Genomic DNA, 11984 nt, shown 5'->3' with positions numbered 1-11984 from the left:
TAAAAAATTTCCTCCTCGTATCTAATTTAAATCTCCCCTCTTTTAGTTTAAAACCATTCTCCCTTCTTCTATCACTATGTGACAGTGTAAAAATTTGGTTCAGGGCTGGGCAGGACTTCCCAGGGATCATCAGAGGGTCCCCGTGGCAAAAATAGGAGCACTGTGGCCCTTTTACTGTCTCAGGGGACTCATCGACCTATAGGTGGTCATGGAAGCAATGCCCTGAAATGGAAATTATTGCCCTTAAGCTACTGTGGCCCATCAAATCTGGTATCTGATTTAAGGATACATGAGTGATTGTAAGAAAATCTCAGCTTTTGTTTTGTTTGTAACCGAATGCCTTAGGTCTGCAAAGAAAATGTGCAGGTTGCAAATAAAAGAGAAGCAGAAGGTAGCCTAGGGGGTCCAAGCCCTGAAGGCATATAATGTGTTGATTCAGTTTTTGGAACAGATTTCTTGTTTATTAAACCATCCACCTGATTTTTAGTGAGAAGTAAAGGCTTGATCTTGGCACAGCTAAGTCATAAATATTCAGCATGCATTTAATTCCTAGATGGAGCCAACAGTGAAGGTCAGGTCTGGAGAGGGACAACAGCATCTACCTGCTTTGGGCTGGGGAAAAACTGATCATGGGACACGAATGGAGGAAGACTGACAATGGTTCTGGCTGCAGACAGTTTGATTTGGGTGCAAATAGCCTGGCTTTTGTTCCAGACTGATGAAGACACACCATTGCTCACGATACTGCTCTGATCGGAAGGTTTGGCTTCTGGGCCAGACAGGCTTACATCCGTCCAACTAAGAGCATGGGCTCATGTGGGCAGGCATGCGCCAAAGCAGATCCCAGGGCTGTTCCCCAACAGAACCACAAAATAAACAGATGAGCATTCACTGCTTTTTAAAGAATAATGTATGTTAATAAGCAGAATAATTTGCAGTGGCTTGACTACTGACTTTTTTTTTTAATTTGCAACTAATGCATGAAGGCATTTCTAATTGTAATGATGCCAATGACCTATTGTCACATCAGCTATTACAAACTGCATTTACTCAAACAAAAATTCAGTGGTGTTCTTTTTTATTGCACTGAAAAAAAAAAATCAAGTGGGCAAGCTTTCAAGAAGCACGGTCAGAGTACAGTATGTCTGCATTTAATTACGAGGCTGGAGCAATTAATACTTAGGCTCTGCTTTGTTCTGTATTCCGTGGCTTGCTGTTGAGAAAAGACAATTCTCAAAATCTTTCCATTTAAAATGTATTAAGCCTATTTATAGTTTGGATGGAGGGGTTTACATACAACTGCTTAGGGCTGTGAAGTTTGGGCTAAGGCTTGGAAGATGCTGGTTCAATCCAAAGTGTTCTTTGAGACAGTGGAAAAGTCTCTTAATTTCTGCTGCTACCTCACTGGCCTGCTGGAAAGCAATTCCTTGCGATAAAGCACGGTCTCCATTAGTCGCAAGGTATCTGCAATTAGAGCTGCTCCTCAGACAGTCTTTTCTCAAGTTTTATTCATACTTCATGTGTCTAATGTGATTTATATCAGTTTTGTCCTCAGATAGCCAAAGAGCCTTAAGCCAGTCACTGAACAATGTGTAGCATACATGGCTTTGCCCCTTGTTCATGAATTCTTTTAAACACCTGTGTCTGGCCTAATTCAACACAGTATTTCTGGAGCATGTGCTTTAGGGTAAAGCATATGCTTCAGACCCACTGAAGTAAAAAAAAAATATACATATGATACTTAAGACCTCCTTTTTTATTATTTCCCCTCACGACTTCACCTTGCAACACTTTCTTAATTGCAAAACAGTTTTGGCTTGAACTTCTGTGTCTCAGTCTGCTGTACTGTGACCTAAAGAACAGTACATACACATGCGGAAGTTAACTGGTCCCTTAGGAGCACTCTTGCACTGGAAAGTGAAGGAGGAGAAGGCATATTTGCAAATATTTTCTATTTCCTACTTAATTGCTTCTGTTTGGAATTTTTAAAACCTTACCTTGCCATACGGTCATTTTCAAAGCATGATTCACCAAAACAAATCTGATTGCTATTTTTATTATAATTTTGGTTGTGACATTTTATTAGCGGGCACTGTGACCCCCAGAGGAGTAACAGTCAACTGGTTGTGGCACTTCTGGCATTTCCTAGCTTATACTCTGCTTAGCTGTGCTGTATTAATAAAGTCCTTTTAATACAATTTTGTGAGAGTAATTGCTTAGGGCTTTCAGGAAAGCTCATGGAAAAACAAACTTCATCACATGGCAACACACTGATGCTTCTACAGGTCATCAGCAGAGCTGAACCCTTAGACCTCTGGTAGGTGAGCTCATGGAGTAACCAATAGTAGAACTAAGCGGTCATCCTTCTGCAAGACCAGAACTAGGAATATTCACCAGTTCTCACAGTTATGTGCAGGCAGAGGAATAGGGAGGCTTGGAGTAAGGTCTTCTGTTCCATTTATGGCTCTGGAGACATCTTCCTCATCTTCTCCCCTTCTAAAGCACGGATCTTGGCCAGGTCTCCTGCAGCCTCTCTGTTAGACTGCAGAATCCTCCTGCCCCAGGACCTTCACTGCACTGGGCAACCTCTGTCATTTACCTGGCCCCTTCACAAACACCTGTTTCTTTGCCTGTTGGCATCAGTGTTGCAACCAATGTGATGTCTCCTTTCTCTCATCCCATGATTCCTTCCCAGTCTGCACACTCTGGCTCCTTGCACAGCTTGTTACCTTTTGTACTGTATTGTCTTCATGGATACTTTTCCATATTTCCTTGCTGGCCTCCAGTGCCATATTCTCTGTATTGAAAACACTGGTCCACCCTCCTTCATCCTCCAAAGAGTCAAAAATGACAGTTTCTGCTGTTGAACTATGCTGGCTTAACCTTTGTCCTTATCTTGGTACCTGACCAACACCAGCCCAGAGGTAGGATTTTTTTTTTTGGAAGTATGGTGATATATGGTTTTTGAATCCTCAAGGCACTTGCCATGTTACTGAAATGGATGTCTCTAGTGTTAAAATGAACAATTTTCTTGTATTATTTTTTCTTCCTCTGATCCTTGTCATTTCATTTGAAAGTAAAGGTAAGATGATGGAGGTACAAACCAGGTTAGCACAATCAAAAGGAAATCTTTAGGTTTTTGCAACTGTGCTCACAGCATTTGTTATCCAGCAGAGAGCATAAAGTGCACATAGATTCCCATATACAGCGCTTTGCACAGTCCTTTGATCTTTGACAGGAATCTTCAGACAGCCTTTGGACTGGGAGACATTCTCTTATAGTTATGGATATAATTTTATTCCGGAGCAAAGACTTGATCCAGTTGTGGGAGGTTTTCTTATTCTTAAAACAGCACAAAGCCCTCAGAAGGAGATGAAAGTACATCATTGTAGCTTTGTACTTGTGGGAATATTAGCTATTTGTAATTATGTGGAATAAAATAAAATAAAAATGGAAATACAGAGATTATGATGCATAGTAAGCAGTCACAGACCTGTAAGACACGTATTACTCATGAACACAGGATCAAACAGCTGCTTTTCCTGACTTTTACAAAGCATTCTTGACATAACTATATTCCTCAGTGAACAATTACTGTATTTACTGCACATGTGACCTTGATGCTGATTCCTCACCTCTTTCCATAGTTACTTGTTAAAATTCAAGCAACGATTAGGACATTTTGTCCTATAATGTCTTACCACACTCTTTTCATCTCCAAGGGGCTAAATCCACAGAAATTCCTACTCTTATTCCATACTCTACCTCATAGTTGGTGAGATTATCTTTTTGTTTTGTTTTGTTTGTCTATTTAAAACACTTTTTTTCCCAGCCTGGGAGGCATGAGACCTCGTGTGTATCTTCAGGAATCACACTTTGCAAATTGTCGTCTCACTTCTTCCATTCATCATGTGGCTTCCTTATGCAGAGCCTCAAATCTCCTGAGCTTCCATGCACCAGAGTGTGACCACAGCTGCCACCTCTTGGACTCACAAGGGACAGAGCTACAAGAAAGCAGAGAAATTAACCTCTCTCTCTTTCTCTGATTACAGCTGAGAGTGATTTCAAGAAATCGCTATTGAGAAATGCATCAACATACTGTTGATGCCTTTGGCCTAGTGAGTGATGATCTAATTTCTGTTTAATTGACCAGCAGCCAATTTAGTTTTCAATCAAAATTTGAAATGTCTCTTGTTTCTTATAATGACCAGCTCACTCTAATAAATGTGAACCATAACATCCCTCAGTTTGGGATTAATCCTGCAAGATGCTGCACACTGAGTGGGAGTGGATGTACTCACTGCCACCTACCTCATTCTTCATGTCATCAGGTCATGTGATTTCTCTGAAGCTGATCTGACAGTTCATGAAGTTATATCCTGTAAATGGATAAATATATGCAGACAAATATGTTTTATCATTCACTGAAGAAGCAGAAATTAATTATACACAGTGCTCCCAGTTCACACTTGCATTACTGCAGACTTACTTAGGTCAATGTGAATCCATTATCCAACTCAAACTTGGTGTGAAATGGTCTTTCAATTATTTCTCCGCTTTACTTTCTCAATTAGAGAGAACAACAGTAAACCAAATCTCTTGACCAGTCACAAATGTACCTACCCTACTACTTTCTAAGAAGAAAATCTGAATTACCGTAATCAATAGCAGAATATTACATGACGCAACTAAGAAAACAATTGGAATTAGTTAAGATAAAAATATTCTGTTTTCCTCATTAAAGGTCTTTACAAGACTAACTAAAATTGAAAAGAACAGTTGAAAGATCAGGGTCAACAGCTGTTCCATCTTTAGCTATTTTATTTCTAGTTCTCAATCATTTTACATGTTATATTTAAGGGTTAAAGGAGTAAGGGCGATGAGAAGAAGATGGAGTTTTTCAGGGGAAAATTCATTAGTTAATTAAAAATACAGTTTATGAGAAAAGAACAGGCAGAACAGGGTTCTCTCAGTAAAAACCTAAGAATAAAGAATAACCTAAGAATAATACCCAGCAATGTCTGGGGTATGGGGTAGGGGCAGGCCTCCAGAACTGAATTTTGGACTGGTGACACATTCCCACATGCACACAACAAGAAGAAGTAATTATCTTTGATGGAAGTGGCACTGGCAAGAATGATCCACAGTATACCGAGAGGTCATGTTTTGTCACAAAGTGCCTCCAGGTTCACAGCACCTTAGTTGGGCATGTTGCTAAGGCCCCTAGTGCAGTCAGTGGGGAAAAAGGCAAGCACCTTTCCAGACGATGAGTGAGTCAGATTTTTGTGGGGTAAGAGTAGCTTGCTTTTTTTCAGTCCACAGGCAAAACAAGGGCATTTTCTTTGCCTCAGTGCACTAAGAGTTTTTAGAGAAGTCAGATGATGTCTCACCTATGGCCAGCACAAGGATGAGGAGAGAAGCTCTTCTGTCTTCTTAGCTTAACTTCTGTCTTGACTGCTAACTGGGGCCTGAAACCTCTGGAATCAAAGGTGGAGAAGGTCGCACGTCAGAAAAACAAGGTCCTTCTTTGTGGGAAATCTTCAGGCTCCCCTTTATTACATGAAGCGGAGGAATCCAGCTACTCTTTTTTTTCCATTACAAACTCTGCTAATAAAAACCAAAATCAGACAAGAAAAACACACTTTCTCCTGATGCTCTGTTTTCTCTTCCTTTCCCTCTTCTTGGCCCCACCTGTACTAACACAGTCACACTTTCAGTAGCCCTTACTGGAAGCAATGCCAGTTTTCAGATTTTATTAAGAAGGCTCCATCAGGAGTTTATAATAGTCCTTTTATACTTTTAATGCTACTCATTTTACTGCTTCTTTAACATCCATTGCCCAGACCTGGCTTGTCTTCCATGTTCCCCGATCTGAACAACAGAACACCTCCATTAATTTGACCATGTCATTTCTGTTCTTAAGTTTCTTAAGCAGTACAGCTGTGATTTTGTCTTAATTTCCCTGTCACCCTTAAACTTCATTCAAATCCATACTTTCAATCACCGCAGAGGGAGAAAGTTGGTAGGGAATTTGCAGTTCCCTATGCCCTCAATAAAACTGCTGTTGTACACTGCCTTTGCACTGCCAGTGGGGAAAAACATTCTTTGTATCAAAGTCTTTGACATGCCCTGGATAATGTTTATGCAGCCATACTGGTACTTGAAGGAGAGTTTTGAGTTTTTGGTACTCACATTCCCAATGTTTTTTTTTTACCTATTACTTCATCTGCTTCCATGCATCCCTTCATTGCTTTTGGATATGATTCAGCTGCTCATTGTTTCCTGCATCCTGGTGAGGATGTCTGACAGAGACGTCAGATAGGTAGAAAGGAAAAGGAAGGAAAAGGAAGGAAAAGAGAAAAGCCTGTTCATGCCTGTTCCCTGAGCTTTGGTGGTGGGTTGCAAGATGCTCTACTGTGCAGCTGATTATCAGATTTTCAAAAGTATTTAGGCTCCTAAAACTAGAATTGACTATCATTTTTCTCAGAGGTACTTTGCAACTTAAATTATGATTGATATCAAGGCTAGTGAATGTAGCAGCATCCAAACAGGAGTTCAGGCCAAAATTACAATTCAGAAAGTTAAGACACTGTTCCCCGAGGTACTAAACTTACAGTGGTGCTGTGCATCGCTGCCACAGCCCTTCCCTGCATTTAGCCATCCACTTGTATTTTCTGCTATTCACAACCTCAGAAAACTTGTCTGTCAGGAATAAAATGCCTGAAACAAATATTGATTGAGTTTGTGATGCAAGCCACTCCTTAGGCACACTGTTGCTTAAGTCAGGTCAAAGATTCATCATGCTCTTTGTAAGGCTAGAAATATCAGAAAGAAAACATTTGTGCAGTGCTGTTCCTACCTGGAGATTACTCCTGCTCTGGGGTTACACACTGATGTACCTCTCCACCCTCGCCACACTAATGAAAACAAATAGTGTGGTAAAGTGTGACCTCCCTACATGCAGAAAGCAAGCATCACTGTGTACCTAAACGGCAATATATTAACATCATTACTGTATTTAATATAGTCAACACTACCACTAATCATTAAAACCACCAGCAGCATTATGTTCTTTTCTAAGTGACAGGTTTGCCAAGAGAATATAAAAGCCTTTCTTATCTAGTCGTAGCAGCATGAATAGAGGCATCTTAATGGAATACCTAAAATAACAATAGGCAGAAAGGAAGTCTCTTTTACCAAGAAAAAAAAAACGTTCAGTTATTGACCAATTTGCTGTAAATCTGTCTTTTCCTTTCTAATCAATCGTTAACAATCAAAGGCCACCTGGCTTAATTGAGCTTAATTTTCAGGAAGCCTGATCTGGCATTTCTCGCACACTGTTTGGTTGAAGTGAATGAAGAACCAGGGTAACAATAGAGCTTATGAAGCAATGGGGAAAAAAAGAAGAAAAATAAAAGACACTAAGACATCTTTTTAAGCATCCACAAAAATGTGTTTTTTCAGTAGCAGCCACAAAATATGAAACGTAATAGTCATTTGATACACTAGCAAAAAAATAACATGACTCTTCTTCTCCTTAATGTTGTTAGAGTGAAATCACACACCCAAAATCACAGCTGTACCTATTTTTTTTATATCTGAAAAGCAAAGTTCTGTAATGTGACCACTTAGTTACTGACTACAGTGGTTTTGTACAACCAGTATCTTGAACGTATCCTTTGGTATACAAGTTTTGGTCCTAGAAAGATTTTAGAGTATTTCACTCTGATAGAATAAATGAATATCCTTGACAACAATCCTCTTTGGCACCAGTAAATATTTTATTGTAAGGCTAACTAGAGTCCTATCAGATGTGCTCCATTTTCCTTATAGAAGCAGAAGAGCAACCTCAACCTTCTGATGGGACATGACATAGTTTGCAGGGGGGGAGTTTTTGGGAGCCTGATCCTGGAGTCTGATGAGACACTGCTGGTGGATGAAGCCTTTGTTTTATATTCTTGCTAAGTAATTGTGATAAATATTGATAGGTGTGCTCTGTTATTAATTTATTTCGGGCAGTGTGTCTGTGAAGCTGCAGAATAACCTTGATGGGAAGCAGTGCTTACGAGGCATAAGTATCTTTGCTGAGGGCATGGCAAAGACCAGGGGACCCTGTCAACACAGCTGAAAGGTAATGCCAGCAATGGTAACATCTTTGGTGCTACAGAAAGTTAAGATTTTGCTTAAAGACAGATATGTAAAAGTATTACTTAAGTATTTATCCGATTTCTCCTAAATGATATTATCAAAAGATACAGTAACACTGGGACACTGTAGGAGTGAAATAAGGCATGCCATTCCTTTGCAAGGAAAGGATGTGTCATTCCCAACTTGGTTTTGTTTGGGATTGAGCCTCAGGTCCAGGCTTTCCTGCAGCACTGATTCCCCAGCCACTCAGGCCGTGCTGTGTTTGTGTGTGCAGTGTCACAGACGTATCCTGTCTCCTCAGGCATAGAATACTGTTTGGCCTAGTCTTTTTATTAGATTAAGGCTTTAATCTCAATTTCAATTTCCTCCATAAAACTTGTATGCAAATATTTTCCTAGCTCACAGAGCTATTATGAATGGGATTGCCCTCTGGGTGGTTGCTGTTCAGTTTGGCTGCCTGTTCTGTAGACTTTACTGGTTGGCATCAGAGTTGTTTTGCATGTACAGACTCATCTGCAATGGTATCGGCCATTTTTTCCCCAGCTTTGCCAGATATTTTTGCATGTCAGAGGTGGCAACCTATCTGTAGTGCTTTGCTCTTCAAGGTACTTCAAATATGTGCACAGCACCTTCATTTGCATCATCACTGAGACTCTGAAATATATTTCTTTCCTCTTCCCCTGCACCCAAGAGGAAAGATTTTACGCAAAGCTCTTCCAGTCACTAGCTGTTCCTGTGTTGGTTAGCAATCAATGGAGAGTTTGATTTTTCTTCTCTGTATCTGACAAGATCAGCCCCTCAGTCCAGAAATAAGTTACTCTTAACTCATACATCATCCCATAGAATACCCTGAGTAGGAAGGGACACACAAGGATCAAGTTCAGCTCCTGGCTCTGCACAGCACCACCCAAAATTCAAACTCTGTGCCTGAGAACACTGTGCAAATGCTTCCCGAGCATGACCACTGCCTTGTGGAGCCAGTTCCATGTCCACCACCTTCTGGTGAAGAACCTTTTCCTGAGACCCAAGCTGACCCTCCCCTGACACAGCTCCATGCCATTCTCTCAGGTTCTGTCACTGTCACAGAGAGCAGAACTCAATACTACCCCTCTGCTCCCTGTGAGGCCACCATAAGGCCTCCCTTCAGCCTCTGCTCTGGGCTGAACAAACCAAAGGGCTCAGCTTCTCCTCATACATCTTGTCCTCTAGACCCTTCACCACCTTTGTACCCTGAATGCTCTCTAATAGTTTTACATCCTTCTTACATTGTGGAACCCAAACCCAGTGCTCAAGATGAGGCCGCACAGAACAGAGAAGAGTGGGACAGTTCTCCCCCCCTCATCCAGTAGCAGTGCTGGGCCTGGGGCACTCCAGGGTGCAGTTGGCCCTTTGCGCTGCCAGGGCTCTCCAAATGGGCTGTTAACCTAAATGCCCAAAATGATAATGCTTTATATTAAGGTTCTAATAATGAGTAATAAAAGGACTAATAAATGGTTAATAAGAGTTGTTACAATTTGTATTATAAAGTCCAACAGGTTAATTGGTTTCAAATAACCATGGCTTAGATCTGTTTATAATCCTTTCTGTCAATATCCGGCAAACGCGTATTTAATTTAAGCCATAATATGTAACTCTGGTATGTGTGATACATGTACATATGTAATCACTACTTTTAGCCTCTCAGTTATGGAGCTTTAACACCCAGAATGTTTTGAGACAACAACAAAAATCAAACCAAAATATTATGAAGCTAGTGAAGTTTCATGGAAAACTTGCCCTTAAAATTTTAGCTCTGTTTCTTGACTGTAGCATGGCATTTTTTGGGTTTTGGGTTGCTTGTGACTTCTCACATCAAGTATAACAAGTGCATTTTATATGAGACTTTCCAGCTGTGGACTGTTTCTCCAAGAGATGTGTCACTCCTTCAATGGCAAACTGATCTGAGACTTCTGACTGCCTCAGAGAATCATGTTAGTTGCACCCAAGTTATCTGCTAGATACCTAGGTGTAGTTTCAGTTGATAAATATATACTATAAGAAATGGTATCACTGGACTTTCTCCTTCTCCATATCAACTTAATCACAGCAATGTATCTCTGAAACTTCTGTTTGTGTATCAAGTGAGACAGTTGGTAACAGGACAGAATGATAGTGTATTACCTGAACAAAGCTAATACTGCCTATCTTTTGATCACACATATGCCTTGCATGTCCCATCTCTGATGCACCATGAGTCTCCCTGTACCAGACGTGCTCCTTTTGTTCTATATGTCCTGTGTCTCTGTCTGAGCTCTTGCAGTGTCGCCCACTTTTACCCAAACAGTGCAAATGAACCATATTATCCTGAAAAATCTCATCCATACCATTTTTACCTGTGAAAAAGGCCTGGATCTAAATTCTTATCCTCACCATGAGTAGCAAGCATATCTGCTCAAGCCAGCATGGTGCTACTGCACTAATGGAGGTGAGACTTTGGAGTCACTTGGATAGAAATAGAGGAGGTGAAACCCAAATTTACAGTGAATTTTTTTGTGCCTCTGGCTCAGAAAATTGTCCACTGCTGTTGAACTTCTCATTATTGCAGATTTCCAGTAGCTGAACGCTAACATATATTCCTATCCTAGTAGTGAAACAGTTCATTAATTGTGATAGTGATGCTAGGACACTGAGGCAATCACTGCAGTGTTCCACAAAAAATGAGGTGAGCGCCTCAGCATGTCCACACCGGCATAATCTATAGAGGCTATGTTCTATGCTGAAAAGACAACTGCTCCACTTTAAGGTCATTCCCATAATTTGCTCCATTCTAATCAGAGAGAAGTTTATATGAAACAAATGCTCGCTTTCCTTCTCTTCTCTCTTCACATCAGTCACTGTCAGCTTGATATAGAAAATATGGCTGTTAATAGCTTGCAGTGGAACAAACATTTGCATAACTGTTACCTCAGAGCCCATAACTCTGAGCTAATTGGCTGATGGTGATTAAAATGATTAAGTGACTGTAATTTATATGATTAACCAATTAAGCCATTCTCCTGTGATTGGCCTGGGGTAGGCTCTGGGATGTGCGTTTGTTTCCCAGCATGCATGCCGGCAGTGCGTGATATTAAATATTCTTTTAAATACTTGCTATTGTTCCTGCCAACAGCACTCAAGGTACTTTAAAGGTAGTTAATTACTGCACATCACTCGTGTAACACAGAGAGTCGTAAGTTGAAGGCAACACATGAATTATTAACAAAATAAATCTAGCACCACTAGGATAACACGGAATTACTGAAGGCAGTAACTAGGACAGTGAGTTTGATCATCCAGAACTGATGGATGACTGACTGGTGTAAATGGATATGATCTCGCTGCCTTGAACAAAAGTTACGCTGATTTACCCCAGCATGACATCTAGATTGTGATCCTTGAAAACTGAAAATCTATCAGCAAGTCTGGTAAGGAAAAAATAAAAAAAAAAAAGTAGAGGATAGTAACTGGAATTCCTTTTATTTAAAAGAAGTGAACTGACTTGGTAAATTAGTAACTGCTTCCATTAAGAGGGCATTTGCCAAGGAAGCCAATGTTATTTGAGCGAGAGAGCTGTGGCTCTTGAAGGAACTAGGCAGGTGGGCAGGAAGCAATAATTAAGCATATTCTTTGTTAATCTCCTGCTAGGTGCACCGAAGGGAAAACTTGCTGTGGTTTCATCCCCCTCTTCCCTCCCCCCTCCCACCTTCCTGTGGGTTGCTGTTGCTGAAATGAGGGACTGCTGTGTTCCCAGCCTTTCCCCCTCTCGCCTCCTACCAGCAGATAGTTTAATTCCATGCTTCCTGAGGCTAAACACATCG

Source organism: Gallus gallus, chromosome 2 (genome assembly GCF_016699485.2).
Source record: "Gallus gallus isolate bGalGal1 chromosome 2, bGalGal1.mat.broiler.GRCg7b, whole genome shotgun sequence".
NCBI classification, from domain to species: domain Eukaryota; kingdom Metazoa; phylum Chordata; class Aves; order Galliformes; family Phasianidae; genus Gallus; species Gallus gallus.
Note: the sequence above shows the minus strand (reverse complement) of the source record.